This window comes from Geotrypetes seraphini, chromosome 1 (genome assembly GCF_902459505.1).
Source record: "Geotrypetes seraphini chromosome 1, aGeoSer1.1, whole genome shotgun sequence".
Lineage (NCBI taxonomy): Eukaryota > Metazoa > Chordata > Amphibia > Gymnophiona > Dermophiidae > Geotrypetes > Geotrypetes seraphini.
In genome coordinates, this window is record NC_047084.1 from 493,186,168 (window position 1) to 493,206,217 (window position 20,050).

Below are 20,050 nucleotides of genomic sequence, written 5' to 3' on the forward strand. Positions count from 1 at the left end.
AAACAAGAGGGCAAATTTTTTAAACTAAAGAGTTAGCTCTGGGATCTTGAAAATTTACCCATTTCTGAGTGGCCCATATATACCTGTTTCCTAAGCAGCTATATTTTCCTGCTGATAAAAAAAATAGGTGTTTCTGGAGACATAGTGGTGTAAGGGGAGATGTATAAAAATATGTGATACCCTAGAGAGTATATTTTCTAGTGTCCAACACATCCACAGAAATAGATGACACATGGTAAATGGGCATTTTTATATCTGTGTAAGTTAGTTCTGGCCGTTTTCTTAAGGTCCCCTTGCAGGCTGTGGGGGGAGTGGGGTTGTACTGTGAGGGGAGGAATCTCTCATACATACTAATAAAACTAGAGGAAGTTGACTGCCATCTTTTCTATTGTATAAGGCACACAGTCTGCAGCCTACTTCGTACGTTTCGTGAGTTGTTAGATATATTATTTTGTGCTGTTCCATGTATTGCGTTGTACTGAATTGCTTTCTCACAATAAACCGTTTTGAAAAAGAAATTTTTTTTTTCAATTAAAATTTTTCCGGGTAGAAAAAAAAAAAAAATACCTGAATATTTTTCTACTTAGCATCCTAGTGAAAAATGTTGCCTAAAACTTTATTTTTACTGGACTGGAAATAATTTCACCAGGTTGTGAATCTGGGCAAGTCACTAAGGGCTAGATTCACTAATTTGCCGGAATCGGAACAATCTGTTTCCGATTCGGGCAGATCCGACAGATTCACAAATCAGTCATATTCAAATGGGGGCGATCGGAGGAACGCCCCCATTTGCGAATAGGGATCGCAAATGTGTGTTCCCTGCTCATGCGCAGACGCTGACAGTAGTGACAGGAGAAGCAGCCTCCTGTCACTGCTATCAGGGCTCTGCCCCGATCTCTCTTGCCTGCTCGCCAGCCTCTCCTGCGCTCTGCTGCCGTTCCCCGCAGTGCAAGCCCGTGGTTTTAAAGTGGGCCTGCACTGCGGGGAATGGCGGCAGAGAGCAGGAGAGTCCAGCAAGCAGGCAGGAGATATCGGGGCAGAGTAGGGCAGGCAGGAGAGCCTACACTAGCCCCATCCACCGGTCTGACACATCGGCCCTGCCCGACCCCCCTCCCCCCCGATCAAGCCAATTGCGTGCTAATCAGTTTAGTATGCGGCAATGTAGATGTGCTGATTGGTGCAGAAACAACTACACTCCAATTTTTTCAAGTTATTTGTGATATTTTTACATTAGTAACACTTTTAAATCCAGTCTTTTTATTGTATTATCATGCTAGGAGCAAGTCATGTGACCCAGCAGCTATTCTCCACACACACTCCACATATCCAGAAATTACAACATCATGCTTATATCATTTATAGCAGGGGATTAAGTAGATGTGCTAAGCTAAACCAAGAGTGTCCAAACCCGGCTTTTGCCAGGTTGGGTTTTCAGGATTTCCCCAATGAATATGCATGAGATCTATCTGCAAACAATGGAGGCTGTGCATGCACATAGATCCTGAAAAATATCAAGCCTCAAATGGATCTCAGGAAAATACAAAGTACCATTACCATATCAAAGCTACTGTATTATTATAAGAGAGGAAAAGGATACCAGAAACTTGTTCAGATAAAATAACACATATAACCTAAAGGTTACAGATTTCTATCAATGATCCTGAAAAAATTCTCAATAAACATATGAATACTTAGGACCAGATTCTACAAATGGCACCAGTATCTGTGACCGCCTAAAAAACAGCTGCCGATTGCGAAACAATCACGCAACAGCGCTATTTGTAGAATCACGGCTACCTCAAACATAGGCGCTGGAATTGTAGGCGCTAGCCATGCCCATTTTGATCGTAGGCGTTCTAAGGCACCCCCATAAACACGATCTAAGTACCGGTTTTGTAGGCACCTCTAGTCACCTACATTTTTCTTTTTAAACTATTTTAAAATCCGTTTTAAACAGCTTTGCCCTAATGTTAGGCACCGGTAGGGCACTTACCAGCACCTAATTTAAGGTGCTGTTTATATTTTGAACGGTAAAACCCCGAACACATGGCCCTGCCCTGTTCTGCCTCTGTTCCCGCCTCATTATGCCCCAGTCCTACCTCCACAAAGCCTCCTCTTTTCTTCCCTGACAAGCTCCAGCTGCGTCTGGAGGGCCTGGAGCATGCACAGTTGTTTGTGATGTCATCTGTGCATGCTCAGAGGCCCTCCAGATGTGGTTGGAGCTTGTCGGGGTTTTCTAAAACCCAGACAAACTGCCGCATTTTGGAAAGTCTGTCTAAGAACTCAGGCAGTCCTCTAAAAAGAGGACATGTTTGGGTTTTCCCAGACATCTGGTAACCCTAGTTTATAGAATATGGGCTTAATGCAATATATAGCAAATATCTGTTCAAATAAACTTGTGAAAACTAAGGGACGAATTCTAGAAAAGGTGTCCCGATTGTAGGCAGTGGTAGGCGTCCTACCGCTGTCTAACCAGCCAATCGGGACACACTTTAAAAAAAAAAAAAAAAAGCACCTCGAGGGTCGCCTAAATTGTAGGTGTCTTCGCCAGCCTAGGGAGGCACGTGGAGCCGCCTAAACTCACCCATGGCTGTTCGTGGCTTCTCCAGGAAGTAGCTTTAGGTGAGCTTAGGCCGCCCTAGGCATCTCCCTAGGGCTGCAATACATGCCTGAAGTGTAGGCCAGCAAAATGCTGGTCTACATTTCAAAGGGAAGTGCCTGCTGAGCCAATCATGGCAAAGGAATCTCCCTGCCGCAATCAGTTTATCGGCTATGGCAGGGAACCCGTCCCCCACCCCATGAAGACACCCGGCAGGAGGGATACCCAGTACCTTCTGCCAGAATTCCCAAAGCTGCCCACCCACCCCCGAATGTCTGTGGCAGGAAGAGTGCTCAATTCCTCCTGCTGCCCCCCCCCCCCGAGACATTCCCTAGCAGGAGGAATGCCCAGTCCCTCCTGCCGTAAATCCTCCCCCCCCTAAGATCATTGGTAGGAGGGATGTCCATTATCTCCTGACGGAACCCACCCAGGAAACATGCCCCCACAAGCCCATCCGGAACCCACCAGTACCTTTTTTCATTGGCCAGCCAAAGGGATGCTTTCTCCCTCTGGCCAGAAGGCTCACCTCCACAGAATGTTGGGCCTTCCCCTTTCCGGTGCATTGTGGAATGCACCAGGGAGAAGCCTAAGGCACTGACTGGCCCAGGCGTGTAAGGCCCCTCCCATAGAAGGGACCTTAGGCACCTGGGCCAATCGAAATCTTAGGCCTCTCTCCCAGTGCATTCTACTACTTAGTAGCTTCATCACATGCCCCCTAGTCTTAGTATTTTTGGAAAGAGTAAACAAGTGGCACATCTACCCGCTCCCCACTCAGTATTTTATAGCCCTAGCTGCTTTAGCCTTTGCTCATAGGGAAATCATCCCATCTCTTTTACCATTTTTGTAGCCATACTCTATACCTTTTCTAATCTAATTTAATCTTCCATTTCTGGGTCACTCTATGCCTATCTAGGTTCAAGGCGACTTACAAATCAAAAAGTTTATATTGCATTTAGAAGTTACAACAATGAAGTATAAAGTAAGCAGTATACTATGAGGAAGTTACTGGAGATAGGAGATGTAGTAATCATTCAATAGAGGAGAACATTGAGCTGTTATTAGAATTACAGTACTGCAGTTTGAAGTACAATACAGTTGAGTTAGGTAGAAGTAGATTGGTGCAATTATGTTATGTAGAGTTTGAGGAGGGAGTGCTTGTGGTTTCTGGAAGGGTGAAATGCTGTATAGGTTGCTGTGGCAGAGCATGCTGTTCTCAAAAAGGAAAGTCTTCAGTTTCTTTCAAAATCTGGGGTAGTTGGGCTCTGTCTTGATAATTATTGGAAGATTGTTCCAGATCTTGGTGCCAAGGTAGGTGAGTAGTGAGTTAAATATGCACTTGTATTTTATACCTTTGGTAGAGGAAAGGATCAATTGAAATGTTTTAAGTTTTCTGGTTGGTATTGACCAGGAGTTGATGAAAAGGTTTATAAATGGCTCTGCAGAGTTCATATATAGAATGTGGAACATTACATGTAATAGTTTGAAGGTGATGTGAGAATTAACAGGTAGCCAGTGAAGTCTACTATAGTAAGTTGAGATGTAATCATATTTTTTCAGTTTGAATATTAATCTTATTGCTATATTTTGTATCAGTAATAGTTTGTGCATGAGGGTAGAGTTAATGCCAGCATAGAGAGAGTTACAGTAGTCTAATTGGGATAGTAAAAGCATCTGTGTCAGTATGGCAACGTGATTATCAAGGAAGAAGGATCTGATTAGTCTATTTTGCCTCATGCTATAGAAGGGTTTTTTCCATAAGTTGGAGATTTGAGGTTCATAAGATAGGGTAGAGTTGAGTATAACTCCGAGGACCCTAGAGGTTTTGTCTATATTTAGAGAGGTTTCTGAGGGCAGTGTAACAGTTGTAGGGACTGTTTGTGAGATGTTGTGAAACCATAGGACTTTATTTTTTGTTATGTTTAGTTTGAGTTTATTGATTGTAGCCCAGGTATGTATTTTGTCTATGCCACTGGATATTTTTTGAGAGACATCATGTTTGTTGTGTTTGATTAGGATGGGCAGGAGGATGTCATCTGCCTAAGATAGTAAAGCATTCATTGTTGTTGAAATTAATGTGACCCAAGGAACTTATGAAGAGGTTGTATAGTATTGGGGAGAGTGGCAATCCTTGAGGGACACCACAGAATGCTTTCCAGCTTCTGGAGAAGAATGTTCCATCTTTCCAGACAAGGTATTTCCTATTCTGTAGGAAATCTTTGAACCAACTTAGAACAGTGCCTTCAATGCCTATTTCATTTAGTGTGGTCAAAATAAATGGTGGTTGGCTGAGTCAAAGGCAGCTGATATATCAAATTGGAGAAGAACTGCATGGTGTCCCATGGTTATGATTTGTTTGATTTTGGCGGTTAAGGTTAATAGAAGAAGTTCTATGCTATGTTGTGAGCAAACCCCAAACTGTAAAGGATGGAGACAGGAGAATTCCACTATATCTTTCTTGATACGTGGCAACCAGATCTGCACACAGTATATGAGGTGTGGCTGCACAATAGAGTGATACAAAGGCATTATAACATTTTCATCTTTGTTTTCCATTCCTTTCCTGATAATCCCTAACATTCTATTTGCTTTCTTAGCTACTGCCACACACTAAGCTGAGGGTTTCATCGCATCCTCAACTATGACACCTAGATCCTATTCCTAATAATGTGCAACTTTGCATCATGTAGCTATAGTTTGGGTTACTCTTTCACATGTATCACTTTGCGCCAGGGATGTAGCCACAGTGCCTATATGCTGCTGGTGGCTGACCTGGAAGCCTTTCCTTTGACACATTTTGCAGCAGGTCAGCCACCTGTAGTGTGCAGGAACTGCTGGTGACCTGAAGAGAAGCATAAATGTTGCATAGGCTGGGGGGTGGGAAGGGAAAAAGAAAGAGGCTGCATGGGCTAGGGGGGTGAGAAGGGAGGAAACGAGAGATGCCCACCCACTTTAGGCTCAGGCCCGCCCATAATTGGCTGTCTGGCTATACCACTGCTTTGCACTTGCTCACATTAAATGTCATCCACCATTATGATGCCTAGTCTCCCAGTCTTGCAAGGTCCTCTTGCAATTTTTCTCTTGTGATTTAACAACTTTGAACAACTTTGTATCATTAGCAAATTTAATCATCTCACTAGTTATTCCCATCTCTAAATCAGTGATAAATATATGAAAGAGCAGCAGACCCAGCATAGACCCCTGGGGAACCCCACTATTTACCCTTCTCCATTGAGAATATTGGCCATTTAAACCTACTCTCTGTTTTCTATTTTTCAAACAGTTCTTAATCTATAATAAAAGATTACCTCTTATCCCATGACTTTCTAATTTCCTCAGGAGTTGTTCATGAGGTATTTGGCCAAATGCCTTTTGAAAATCTAAATACACAATATTGACCAGTACCTCTTCAAAGAAATGCAGTAGATTAGTGAGGCAAGAACTCCCTTGACTAAATCCATGCTTATGTACTGTATATGCTCTGTAATTTTGTTCTTTATAATAGTCTCTACAATTTTTCAGGGCACCAACGTCAGACTCATGGGTCTATAATTTCCCAGATAACCTCTGGAACCTTTTTAAAAAAAAAAATTGGCGTCTTTGAATATCATGCATATTTACTCTTGCTAAGTGGTGCACATAATTTTTCTGAGATAAAATAAGCACATACCATTTAAGATCCAAGTACTGTCCCAGCCTTGTACTCTGAAATGTTTCCTTATCCTGCAGGCAAAGTTACATGCCTACAAACTATATAACATATAACTTTAGCTAGACATCAGCCAAAAATCTGCATTAATGGACAATCATGATAATATTAATATAAACAAGCTCCTAACACCCATTAATACACCTACAGTACAGTGCAAATGTTATTTAGTAAAGAGGCGCTTAAGTTGTGATTTTAATATCATCTTGATCATCAGCCACTATCATTTGCATCAGGTGTATCCATTGGCACCAAGACTGTCCGAGGTAACAAAAAAAAAACAAAAAAATCCAAAACATAATTGGTCAGACCAAAACCTTCTGCTTAAAAGCTTGCACAAGCCTTTGAACTTGAATCTCATCAGGATATAAACAATGGATTACTAATGGACACTAAACTAAATCAAAATCTTCACCTAATAGATCAAAGCCCCTTTAAAAAAAAAGAATTAAACCACTTACCAGAAAACAAGGAAATATACATTCAAATCAGAAAAGCAGCTGTGACTTAGAACTGCATATAAATTGTCTGCACAGTAAAAACAGACTGCAACCAAGAAATGGGTCACACAAAGAAGCACTATCAATCATCTAATATTGTTCTGATTACTTAGGGCTCCTTTTATTAAACCGCGTTAGGGCTTTAACGCGTGGAATAGCGCGCGCTACACTGCCCCGCGCGCTTGACCTTAACGCCAGCATTGAGCTGGCGTTAGTTCTAGAAGCATAGCGCGTGGTATAGCACGCGGTAATGTCCTGCGTGCGCTAAAAAGGCTAGCGTACCTTAGTAAAAGGAGCCCTTAGTTTCTTTCTACTCCAACCTATTATGGATAAAACACGGACCTTAGGGCTCTCTGCTCTTTACTGTCATTCAAAAGGAAAGAGACGTCACAGTGGTACAAGACTTTTCAGTTGAAACGGGCAGACAGGCCTCATGCTATCGAGTCTAGATGGAGTGAAGAACTGCAGATTGACATCTCTGAGGATGCCTGGAAATTACTATGGTTGCGTACCTCTAAAGTATGTAAGTCGGCACCGTTTCTTCAGATCTCTTACGTTCTACTACAAAGGGCCTACTAGACACCTAGTCCAGGGGTAGGGAACTCCGGTCCCTGGATCTCGGCGTCCCCAACAATAAGGACGGCATATGAGAGAGGGCTGATAATCTGAAGAAGAGCACAAACGTCTACCCATATTTTTTCCAATAATCATGGATGTGAGGGCAATCGAATAACATATGAAGCGATGTACCAGCTGAATTGTTGCAGGACCAGCAACGATCATCCGTTTTCGGATCAAGTTTCAATAAACAACTAGGTCAGGGGTAGGGAACTCCGGTCCTCGAGAGCCGTATTCCAGTCGGGTTTTCAGGATTTCCGCAATGAATAGGCACTGAAAGCAGTGCATGCAAATAGATCTCGGGCATATTCATTGGGGAAATCCTGAAAACCCGACTGGAATACAGCTCTCGAGGACCGGAGTTCCCTACCCCTGACCTAGTTGTTTATTGAAACTTGATCCGAAAACGGATGATCGTTGCTGGTCCTGCAACAATTCAGCTGGTACATCGCTTCATATGTTATTCGATTGCCCTCACATCCATGATTATTGGAAAAAATATGGGTGGACGTTTGTGCTCTTCTTCAGATTATCAGCCCTCTCTCATATGCCGTCCTCATTGTTGGGGACGCCGAGATCCACCTGCCTATCACTGAAGAAGAAAATGACTTATTACACATACTGATTCTCATTGCAATCAAAATCATCCTCTCCAACTGGAAGAACTTGGCTGCTGCTGCTGAGCATGGGGCCTGGTGGAACTCAGTTTGTTTGGTAGCCAAATACGAACGCATTGCTGCCGAGCGGATGCATGCAATGAAAAAATTCAAAAGACTCCTGGGCTCCCCTTTTGGACCAAACTACTCTGCCTTATCAGTCATCTGGTTGACTCCTCTGTTTTTATAGATGGGTTGCTTGGAAATTGTATTCACAGCTAGTATCATATTCTCGCACCGCTTTGCTTCTCTTTCACTAAGCCCCCTTTTATGTTTGATATCCAGATATTGCTGTACACTTTTAGTGACTAGGTTCTACTGTGATTTTATCTCTTGCTTTGTATTATTATTTTCTTTTATTTCTTTCTTTCTATATTGTATTGCTTATGATATGGTGCTATTTTTATGATGTACATTATGCTTATGTATTTGTTGGATTGCACCATGAGGTTTGTTATGTTTTGATTTTTGTAAAACTCAATAAAAATCTTATTGAACTACTCTAATTTAAAGCCTTTAGGCCCAGATTCTGTATAGGACGCCCGTCCCGCCCAAAGTAAACCCGATTCTGTAACCGGCGTCCATGTTACAGATGCCAGTTACAGAACCGGGTTACTGTAGATGCAGCCACTACACTTATTGCAGCAAGGGATCTCCCTGCCGCGATAAGTATAGCTGCCGCCAGTCCCTCCAGAATAATTGCAGCAGGAGGGAGCCCAATCCCTCCTGCCAATAGGCCCCCACCCCCCCGATGATCGCCGGCAGGAGGGTGCCCAACCCCTCCTGCCGGGAGGCCCCCCCACCCCTGCTAACACCCAACTCCTGATCCCCCCACTAATCTTAAAAAGTTGGCTGGACAGATGGGTCTTCGACAGAGGTGGGCCTGCCGGACGAACAGTGGGAAGACCCATCTGTCCAGCCAACTTTTTAAGATTGGGCTCACCCCTCTCTGGCTCATCCCACAGGATCTTAAGGCGGGGCCTTAGATACATAGGAGGAGCCTTAGGCGCCTGGGCCAATCAGGCCTTAGGATCCTGTGGGATGGGCCAGAGAGAGGCAGGTCCAGGGCAGGATTAACCAATAGGCCCAGTAGGCACGTGCCTAGGGCCCGAAATGGTCAGGGGGGCCTGATGAAGGAGGGCATCAACATTGTTTTTTCCAAATGGCGATGGGCCCCTCCAGCATCGATCGGCAATGCGGGCCCCCCCGATCGGCAACACGGGCCTCCCCCGATCAGCAACACGATCCCCCCCCCATCGATAGAAAGTAAGACAAGCAAGCAATGCAGGTAAGAAAGGCAACGGGAACTATAATTTTGCAAGCGGTGCTGCTTGCCCATAGTTTCCCTCTGACGCAGCTTCCTGTTTCGCATGGTAGGGTGTACTTGTGTGCCTAGGGGCCCTTGACAAATTAATCCTGCCCTGGGCAGGCCCGCCTCATTTCAACGGAGATGGACCTGCCGGCCAGACAGTGGATAGACCCAGCCAGCCAACTTTTTAAGGTTAGTGGGGGGGTCCAGAGGGGGGTGTTAACAGGGGTGGGGGGTCTACCGGCAGGAGGGGTTGGGCACCCTCCTACCGGTGATTGTCGGGGTGGGGGGCCTACCAGCAGGAGAGGCTGGGCACCCTCATGCCGGCGATTGTCGTGGGCGGGTGGGAGGGTCATCCAGCAGAAGGGATTGGCATCCCTCCTGCCTCATTCATTCAGGGGGACGTGGGGGAGATTGGCGCCCACAGCCAAGGCCACAATACTAATTGTGGCATGGCGATCCCTTGCCGCGATAAGTACAGCGGTCGCATCTACTTACATTGCACTTTCATTGTAAGCGTCTCCCGCTCTACTAGGGAGATGCGTAGAGCTGCCTAGGTTTGCCTAAGGCTACCGCCTAGCCTTATGCAAGCTTAGGAGGGCTTGCAGACCTCCCTAGGCTCTCAGAGGTGCCTTCAATAAAGGCAGCCTTCCTAGGGAGCATTTTTTTTTATTTTTATTTTTTTTTTTAAACATGCGTCCTGATTGGCTGTTTAGACAGCTGTAGGATGCCTACAGCTGCTTACAATCAGGACGCAGTTTACAGAATCCAGGCCTTAGTGTGTATACTCCCCCTTTTACTAAGCTCCTTTAGAGGTTTCTACTGCAGCCTGGAGTGCTAAATGCCCTGACACTGCTCCAATGCTCATAGAATTCCTTTGAGCGTTGGAGCAACATCTGAGCATATAGTACCCTGGGCCACAGTAGAAACCTCTACCACAGCTTAGGAAAAGGAGGAGTACAGTAAACCCTTGCAAATTCGCAATTTGTGACTGGTGGACTCAGTCTTTCACGGTATTTTCTGACCGCCTCTTCCGGGAACTAAAGTCATGCTACACAAATCAGGAGCTGCTTTGATGTGCCAGATAGCATGTCAAAGCAACACCTGATTGGTTGTAGGGATGTCACAGGAAACACACACACGCAGTCTTAGAGTCGGGAAGGAGGCACTGCAAGGGGCTAGCTCCGAGTCCATTTTTATTATGCTTCTAAGCTAATGACGTCATAGTAACTCCCTCGTTTACACATCTCATGATTGGTAGGTACATGCTTTTACCCTGGTGGATTCAAAGAAAGATACATGCTTATACATCATAATCACCCTCCCTTTATCTCATGCTTTTACTTCGTGATCATCCTCCAACTCAGCATTTAGACAAGGGCCTGATTAACACATGGACAGAGCCTGAGTCTTTGCACATATGCAATGCCTATGCAATGCCTGTCAGCTGTGAGCCCACCGGGACAGAAAGGGAAAACTGCTTGAGTACCTGAATAAATGCATGTAAACCGTTCTGAGCTCCCCTGGTAGAACTGTATAGAAAATTGAATAAATAAATAAATAAAATAAAATAAAATAAGGACAGTTCAAATAAGATAAGCATGTGACAGGCCAAAGGTTATAATGCATGCTCCTTAAGCTCTCTTGATTAGCCTTAAGCTCAGGGCCTGCACGTAGGCAAAGTCTGATTGTTGCCCATATAAGGGATAAGGGTAAACCTGTGTCAGGTTAATATGTGACAAGGGTCTTGTGACAAGATGCTAGCATTTTCCTTTACTTAGAATGGATGCATGGCAAGAAGGGAGAGGGAATGGGAATAATTCATAATTCTTTCACAGGGGCTCATAATTCTTTCACAGGGGCTCAGATCCTCACACAAGGCTAGATCCATACACAGGGCCTAGATCAGTGTGCCGACCTGGCCTGGTTCAGAACTGCCTGTGTGTTGACCTTGCCTGTGTTCTGATGCCCTGGATCAGAACTTCATCCCTACAATTGGTGTAGCCTAACTTTAGTTCCCGGAAGAGGTGGTCAGAAAATACGAAGAACGATCCCGCAGGACATCAGCCTTTTTTTCAGCACCCTGCAGCTCTCTCCCGCCTCAGATCTGCTCCTAAACCGCATTTGCGGTTTTTTGAAATTCACGGGTGCTCCTGGAACGGAACCCCTGCGAATTTTGGGGAAGTACCATATATCCACTAAAAGGCCATAATGAGGTAGCTAGAGTTATGGAAGGGTTATGGTGTTGAGCAGGGATGCATGACTCATATCTTTAAGGATTGTGGGCCCAATTCTATACATATAGCACCTAAAACTTACCCCCTTTTACTAAGGTGCACTAAACGCTAACGCATCCATAGACTAACATGCACACGTTAGCGTTTAGAGTGTGCTAAATCGATTAGCGCGTGCTAATCAGTTAGCACACCTTAGTAAAAGAGGGCCTTAGGCACTGACTAGTGCAGCACTAAGCACAATTCTATAGGCTGTATTATAGAAAAGCATTAGCGTCATTTATGTAATGTGAATGTTCAGATTTATGCTTATTGGATGCTTCATAAGCATTATATTTCCCTTTTAAAGTTTCAAGTTTCATTGATTTTAATATACCGACCATCGACGTGCATCTAGCCGGTTTACAATGCTAAAAAAAATATGTGACTTATTTAGACCATTAAATAGAGGAATAGTAACTCCATAATCCTGCAGATTTCAGCCTTAGGTGTGGGCTAATTACATCTTTAAAAAAAAAAGAGAGAAACATTTATCTATATAAAAGCATGTTGTTCTGTTTGAAAAAAAACCCCACATATTTGAAAAATAGCAAACTTAAAACATCAATATGTTTGTAATCCATAGGAAAATAACCCCCTCTACCCCTCCCCCTTTACGAAGCAGTGTTAGGCTTTTTTATCGCCGTCACGGTGGTATTAGCTCCGATGCTCCACCGTGACCAGCGACAAAAAACCTAATGCAGCTTCGTAAAGGCTGGGGTGTTAAATTACATAGTCCGTTTCTAATGACCCTATAGTCCACAAAACATTCAAAATGAAAAATGCCCAAATTTACCCCTCCAAACTTTTATAGCCTTTATCTCTGTTATTTGTAATCCCACTTTTGGTACGTTTTCGCTCAGTGGATCACATTTATCAAGCTAAACTGCACACGTGTGCTGAAAACCGGTTTATGCTTATTCTGAATAGGTTGGCTGCTCTGAAAACCAGACCTGTTTGCAGCTCTTGAAGACTACAGCGACTACAATATAGAGTGCTGGCTTATCTGAAAATGATCTCTTTTTTAAGCCACAGTGTAGATTTGCAGGTAACTTCAGTTCTGCTGTGCTTTAAAGCTTGTTTGGCTGGAGACGCTACTGCTTCAGACGATCTGGTTTAACATCAGATTCTATCTGGCTCCATCAAATTACACATTTTACACTCGGTCACTAGATGGCTCTGACTTTCCAAAAATGCACACCACGTAAAAGAATTTCACTGGTAGAATTCTTTTTCTCTAAATGATGCAAAAGAATACACAGCAATACATGCAATGATACTGTTTCTTCACCACTACTCTGCATTTCAGTACCATAAAGTTTACTTTTGAAATGCTAAATGTGCCTTTAATTAAAACAGAAATCATTCCATCCAGTATTCAAAGTGATTTAAGCAGGCAGGAGCCTCTCTTGCCCAGTTAAGAGCCACATGCTCTGAAATCGCAGTTAAAATCCTTTGTGTCACTGTGGTGCCGGAAAATTGTTAGATTTGAAAATGGCCATCGATATTCAAACTTTGCATTAAAATGAGTTTCACAGAGATCCACCGTAATCCCTTCCGATCAGTCGTAGGAAAAAGCAACTAACACAAGCGCAAAATAGCTATCTCGTAGGGACACATGAGCGTCAATCATAGGCATGCCTTTTTGTATCGCATCATTGGTACACATCATAAGAGGGGAGGGGTCAACAATTAACAATAAACCATGCAAATGTGAAAATGCAAGATATATATGCTTTTTTCTACACTGCTTTGGTGGGACAAATGCAGTCGACAGCCCCAGAACAGCCGGTATAAGCTTTTAACGGACACGCATGAGCCGCATACCCCCTCGCTCCCTCCCTTTCTTACCCGAAGCGGCAGCCGGTCTGCAGGAGGTAGCACTCAAAACAGGCTGCTCGCTGTCAGCCCCGGCAAGGCTTCTCCTCTGCCATGGCTGTCTGCGAGCAGTCTGTTTTGAGTGCTACATCCAGCTGACCAGCTGCCGCTTTGGGTAAAGAAGGGAAGGAGGGAGCAAAGGGGTTCACGGCTCAGGACCGCTGCCTACTTCTACTGCTTTGGGGCTTGAACAAGGAGGGGTCTGCGGCTCAGGACCACTGCCACACTGGTACTATGGGGCAGGAGAGAAGGAGGGAATTGAGTTCTGGCAGACATTCTTTGTACAGTACTATATTATACAGTAAATCTCAGGCAACCAGATAACAGTTATCTGGCATCCACTAATCCCCATGGGTGCCGGATAACTGAGATTCTACTGTATTCTGTTTCCAATAGTGGCCAATCCAGGTCACAAATTCCTGGCAGAAGCCCAAACAGTAGCAACATTCCATGTTACCAATCCCAGGGCAAACAGTGGCTTCTCCCATGTCTGTTTCAATAGCAGACTATGGACTTGTCCTCCAGGAACATGCCCAAACCTTTTTAAAATCCATCCTCTGGCAACGAGTTCCAGAACTTAACTATTCATCGAGTGAAAACATATTTCCTCCTGCAATTGTACCTTAGATCCATTCCCCGCCTACCTTTACGAGAACACTTCCCCTCAGGCCATCTCATCTCTTACTATTCTCATAAACTCCGCCCTCCATTCGGGCCTATTCTCCCCAGAAATGGGCCATATCTCCTTAACTCCACTACTGAAAAAACCTGATCTAGATCCCTCTACACCATCCAGCTACTGTCCAATAGCAAACATTCCTCTCCTTACCAAGATGCTAGAATCCATCATATCCACTCAACTATCTTCCTACCTTGAAAAATTCACCATTCTGCTACCCTACCAATACAGCTTCCGTCCCAACTTCAGCACCAAATCCCTTCTGACCTCCTTAATCTCAAAAGTTCAACATCTCCATTCTCACAACAAGTTCGCCGTCCTTCTTCAATTCGACCTCTCTGCAGCTTTTGATGTTGTTCATCATGATATCCTACTTTACCAACTCACCGAGATAGGCATTAACTCCACAGTCCTTGACTGGTTCTCAAAGTTCTTATGCTCCCGCTCCTACACAGTCAACATGAAGGGCATTTCTTCCTCCTCCTGGAACCCGATCTGTGGAGTCCCACAAGGCTCACCTCTCTCTCCTATCCTTTTCTACATTTATATGTCCTCCCTCAAACTCCTCCATCTCTCCCCCCTTGAAACACTTTACACTTACGCAGATGACATCTTTGTCCTCCTTGAGACCAACCGGAACCTCACCAACCTCTCTGCAAACATATCCTCATGTATTTCGAACCTTCAATCCTGGGCCCACACTGTGCAGATGGAAACTGAACGAATCCAAAACAAAACTTCTCTGGCTCGGCCCAAAATTGGACCAACTGCCCACCTCCATCCCTCTGTCCTCTGGCCCCACTCTGCATCTTGAATACTCAAGTAAAATTCTGGGAGTCATCATTGACTCTACACTTTCCTTCAATGATCACCTCAACTCCCTAATAAAAAAATGTTTCTTCAGCCTTCACATGCTGAGGAAAGAGAGAACCTGTTTCCATCAAAAACACTTTGCCGTTCTTGTCCAATCCACCATCCTTTCCAGACTGGACTATTGCAACTCTATCTACCTAAGCCTAACAAAGAAAAACCTTCAAAGACTCCAGCGGATTCAGAATGCCGCTGCTAAGCTTATCTTCGCAAAAAGCAAATTCGACCACGTCTCACCGCTTTTGTCCAAGCTCCACTGGCTTCCGATAATCTCCAGAGTCCACTTCAAATGTGCCTGCCTTACTTTCAAAGATCCTACACAGCATCCTCCCCCCCTTTATTCCTCTTTCTTGGAACTCCTCTCACCCCAATTCCACCAGATCCACCCAAAAACTGAAACTTTCCTTTCCCTCTCTAAAAGGCATCTCCCTTGTAGGAAAACTAGGTTCCTCCCTCCCTTTTAGAATCACTGAGCTCTGGAACAACCTTACCTCCCCACTTAGGAATCTGAGCTCCCTCCAACTCTTCCGTAAACATCTGAAAACCTGGTTATTCTCAAAAATGTAGCTCTTCCTCCCTCTCTGTTTACTCTAGTCCTCTAAATTTACTCTTCATCTTTCCCTCCACTGAAGTTCCTTTCCACCCTAATTCTTGTTAACCGTGTCGAGCTCTGCGAATGTTGAGATGATTCGGTATACAAACCTAAGGTTTAGTTTAGTTTATTTGTTTTAAAGGTATTCCATGTAATTTCATTGAGTATCCCTTGGTCCTTATAATTCCTGAAAGAGTAAAAAATTATTTCAATTTTAACTGTTCTTCACCACTCAGGATTTTGAAGGCCTCAATCAAATCCTGCCTCAGCTGTCCTTTTCTAAGCTGATGAGCCCTAACCACTTTAGCCTTTCCTCATATGAGAAGAGTTCCATCCTGTATCATTTTGGTTGCTCTTCTTTGAACGTTTCTAATTCTGCTACATCTTTTTTGAGATACAGTGACCATAATTGATTGCAGTACTCAAGGTGAGGTCACATGATGGAGTGATACAGAGGCATAATCATATTCTTGGTCTTATTTACCATCCCTTTCCTAATACTTCCTAGCATTCTGTTTGCCTTTTTGGCTGCCGCTGCACACTGGGTAGAAGATTTCAGCATACTGTCTACAATGATACCTAGATCTTTTTCTTGGATGCTGATTCCTAAAATGGACCCAGGCATCTATGTTTTGGATTATTCTTCCCAAAATGCATCACTTTTCATTTGTCCATATTAAGGGCTCCTTTTACTAAGCTGCGATAGCGTTTTTAGCACACACAGGATTTTAGCGTGCGCTAAACCCGCGCTATGCGGCTAGAACTAACGCCAGCATTAAGGTCTAGTGCGCACGGCAATTCAGTGCGCGCTAAGCGCGTGCTAAAACCACTATTGCAGCTTAGTAAAAGGAGCCCTAGGTTTCATCTGCCATTTGGATGCCCAGACTTTCAATTTCCTACGATCTTCCTGCAATTTTTCAGTCTGCACTCGTATGTTTTAACAACGTTGAATAGTTTTGTGCTATCTGCGAATGTAATCACCTCACCTGTTGTTCTATGTTAAATAGCACTGATTCCAGTACAGATCCCTGCGCAATGCCACTATTTACCCTTGTCCATTGAGAAAATGGCCATTTAACCCTACCTTCTGTTTTCTGCCCAATGACCAATTCCTTCTCCACAACAGAACATTGCCTCCTATCCCATGACTTTTTAATTTTCTCAGGAGTCTCTCATGAGGAACTTTGTCGAAAGCTCTCTGAAAATCTATATACATCCACGTCAACCGGTTCACCTTTATCCACGTGTTTATTCACACCTTCAAAGAAATGAAGCAAATTGGTGAGGCAAGGTTTCCTGCAGCGAAACTCATGCTAACTCTATCCCATTAAACCATGGGCTCCTTTTACAAAGGTGTGCTAGGGCCTTAACGCGCGCAATAGCGCGCGTTAAATTCCAGAGCGCGCTAGCCACTACCGCCTCCTATTTAGAAGGCTGTAGCGCGCGGTAAATTTGTGCGTGCGCTAAAAACCCTAGCACACCTTCGTAAAAGGAGCCCCATGGTTGTCTTCTTGTTCTGTAATTTTATTCTTTATAACAGTTTCCACTATCTTGCCTAGTATTGTGGTCAGGCTTTAATTTCCTGGATCACCCTTGGAACCCTTTTCAAAAATCAACATTACATTGGCATGCATACAATGGAATGCAAACAGATTTCATACATATTCACTGGGGAAATCCTGAAAAACAGGCAACTCTGCCCCTGCTCTGCCCAAACTAGAAATATATGTGCTATTGTCTGTATACATCTGCAGAACTTAAAAGTACAACTCTGTTAAGTTTTTTTTTCCAAGGCTAAAGGAAAGCTTTAAAACCAATAATAAATAGGAATGAAATAAGTCAACATTCAGGACAACAGAGGATTAGATGTGATCTAAATCCAAGTTTAGATGTTTTGCAGAAAACGTTCAAAAATCCAGTAGCAAACATGACCATTTTCAAAACAGGAAAATGTCTATCTTTTTGTTTCAAAAATGGCCATTTCTTAGATGTGTTTGTTCTCAGTTTGTCTCAGTTTAAATCCTTTTTTTTTAAAGTCCAAATAGAAAAATTAAAAAAAAAAATCAGCCATTGGGATATAGGAGGAGCCAACATTCTTAGACTTGACAGAGCAGAGCAGTAGGGCACCCTAGGGGGCACCGGTGTGAACTTTACATGAAAAGTCCCAGCTATTCATCTCACCATAACCCTCTTACATTGGATGGGGAGCCCTCCAAAACTCACCCCAAACCTATTGCACCCAACTGTATACCACCACTCCAATAGCTTTTATGCCTGCAAGTGTCATCTATATGTAGTTACAATAGGCTATATATAGTAATAGAGGATAGATGGAACCACTCCATATAAAAGAAATCCTCCTACTCACAAGTTTTTAATATATAAATATATATATATACAGTGGTACCTTGGTTTACGAGCATAATTCGTTCCAGAAGCATGCTTGTAAACCAAAATACTCGTATATCAAAGCGAGTTTCCCCTTAGGAACTAAAGGAAACTCGCTTGATACATTCCCACCCCCACCCCCCAAGGCCAGCGGCGCTGTTCTACCCCTCCCCCCCCCGAGAACCAGCATTGGTCCCCCCGAAGGCCACCCCCCCTGCATGATCCGCCACCCCCCTGCGATCCGGCACCCTCCTCCCACGATCCGGCACCCCCCGCTCGCGTCGAAGCCCCCTTCCCCCCGCCACGATATGAAATCCCCCAGCACCCACTCAAACACGCTGCTTATCCCCATCTGGCCACCGGCACCGGCACCAATGCACAGGACATGCCGGTGCCGGTGCCCGAAGATCTGTGTCCTCTTCTTTGCTGGGCCTTGAGCATCTGCGCATGCTCAAGGCCTTTGAGTTCACACTCTCTCCGGTTTGTTTCATGTATATATAAACAGCTTTATCATATGATCTTAAATTAGCCAATCATAGAGCAGAAATTTCAAACCAATGACATCCATTCAATTTCAGCACTGAGATCAGATGGTATCACTGTTTAGTCTATAGATCCATTGATGTTCTCTATCTAATCTATTAAACAAATATACAGTAATAGAGGATAGAAATCATAAGCAGCCTGTAACTGACTGACTTGGCCTGTCCTATCTCATGTGTTATTCTGCCCCATAGGCTCTAAGATCAGGAAATTCTTTTTTTTTAATATATATATAAATCTTTATTGATTTTCAAGTAGTAACAGTGCAATACATATGAATCTGAACGTATAACAAATCAAGAAAAGAACTTTGAACTTACAAAAATTAGAAAGTAATATTTCCCCCACCCCCTTTACTTAATCAGTAATATAATTGCAATTATTCTCCCAATAAACCACTCTTATTTAATTCATAATTCTCCTGAGCCTCTTCAGTCAAAGTGTGTTCTCTAGTTACTTTGCCAGTGTCTCTTTGACTGGTAGCATGGGTTCTAATAAGCTGGGTTCAGTGGCCTTCTCTGCCATGTACCGATAATAATACACTCTTTTTTTTCTTTGATATCAAACGGCAGCTTTGCTTTAAACTTTTTTTATGCCACAAGAAGTATCTAGGCATGGAAGACTCAGATCAGCTTTGAGTGCTTCCAGTTCTTGGCGAAGGTCTCTTAGATCCAATAACTTGTCATCATCTTTGCTTGAGATTTTTGGAAAATTATCTAGTCTCTTGTCACACCTACGCTCTCCGAGAACACCTTGAGCCGTCGGGTAGTGACATGAAGCTTGTTACTGGCGTGGTCCCTTTAGAATTAGGGTCACCTTTCAAGTTGGTAGTCGCTGGCAAATGCACCACTAAGCTTATTCTCCAAGGGTTTTGAAAAAAATCACACTTTGTCAGAATGGCCTTGGTGAAAACATAAGCTTTTATTCGGCCACCGGCCGTATAATTACTGTGCCGCTCCAGGTTTTCCTGGTAGCATGAACATCATACAAAAACAACAGAAAAAGTTCATTTCACTCCTGGTCACCAAGCAAGCAGCTCTGTACTTGATTGGTCAAACACATACAGTCCTTAATGTGCCATGAGGCTAGGAGGTGAAACAGTTAGCACCAATAACTCTCCATTGTAGCTTTACAGGAGAGACATTCTTGTTCATGATTGAGAAATATTCTGTGCTTTCCTACAGTGCTCTTAATCTCTCCAGCTGGGCTGGACTTTCTCCCTAGTCCCGAGCAGGCTTTTCCCTGAGAGGGTTAATTTCACTCTTCCTATGAGGCAGGCAGACTAATTGAATTAGTTAGTTGCTATGGCAATTTCTTTACAGCTGGGCACTTTCATGGAGTGTGGAAGTCAGGAAATTCTGGGCTTTAAAACTAGCCAGCATTACAGCCTGGCGTTTGGTTCAGCTGTGCACATACCCTGCAGAGGAGATTACTGTATC

General features: G+C 43.8%; 1 protein-coding gene across 9 annotated transcripts in view; it reads right to left on the reverse strand.

The window, feature by feature from the left end:
• The window catches only part of PRUNE2 (prune homolog 2 with BCH domain), a 447,750-nt gene that overhangs the window by 269,454 nt on the left and 158,246 nt on the right, over nt 1-20,050 (reverse strand). The gene's annotated exons all lie outside the window — the stretch shown is intronic.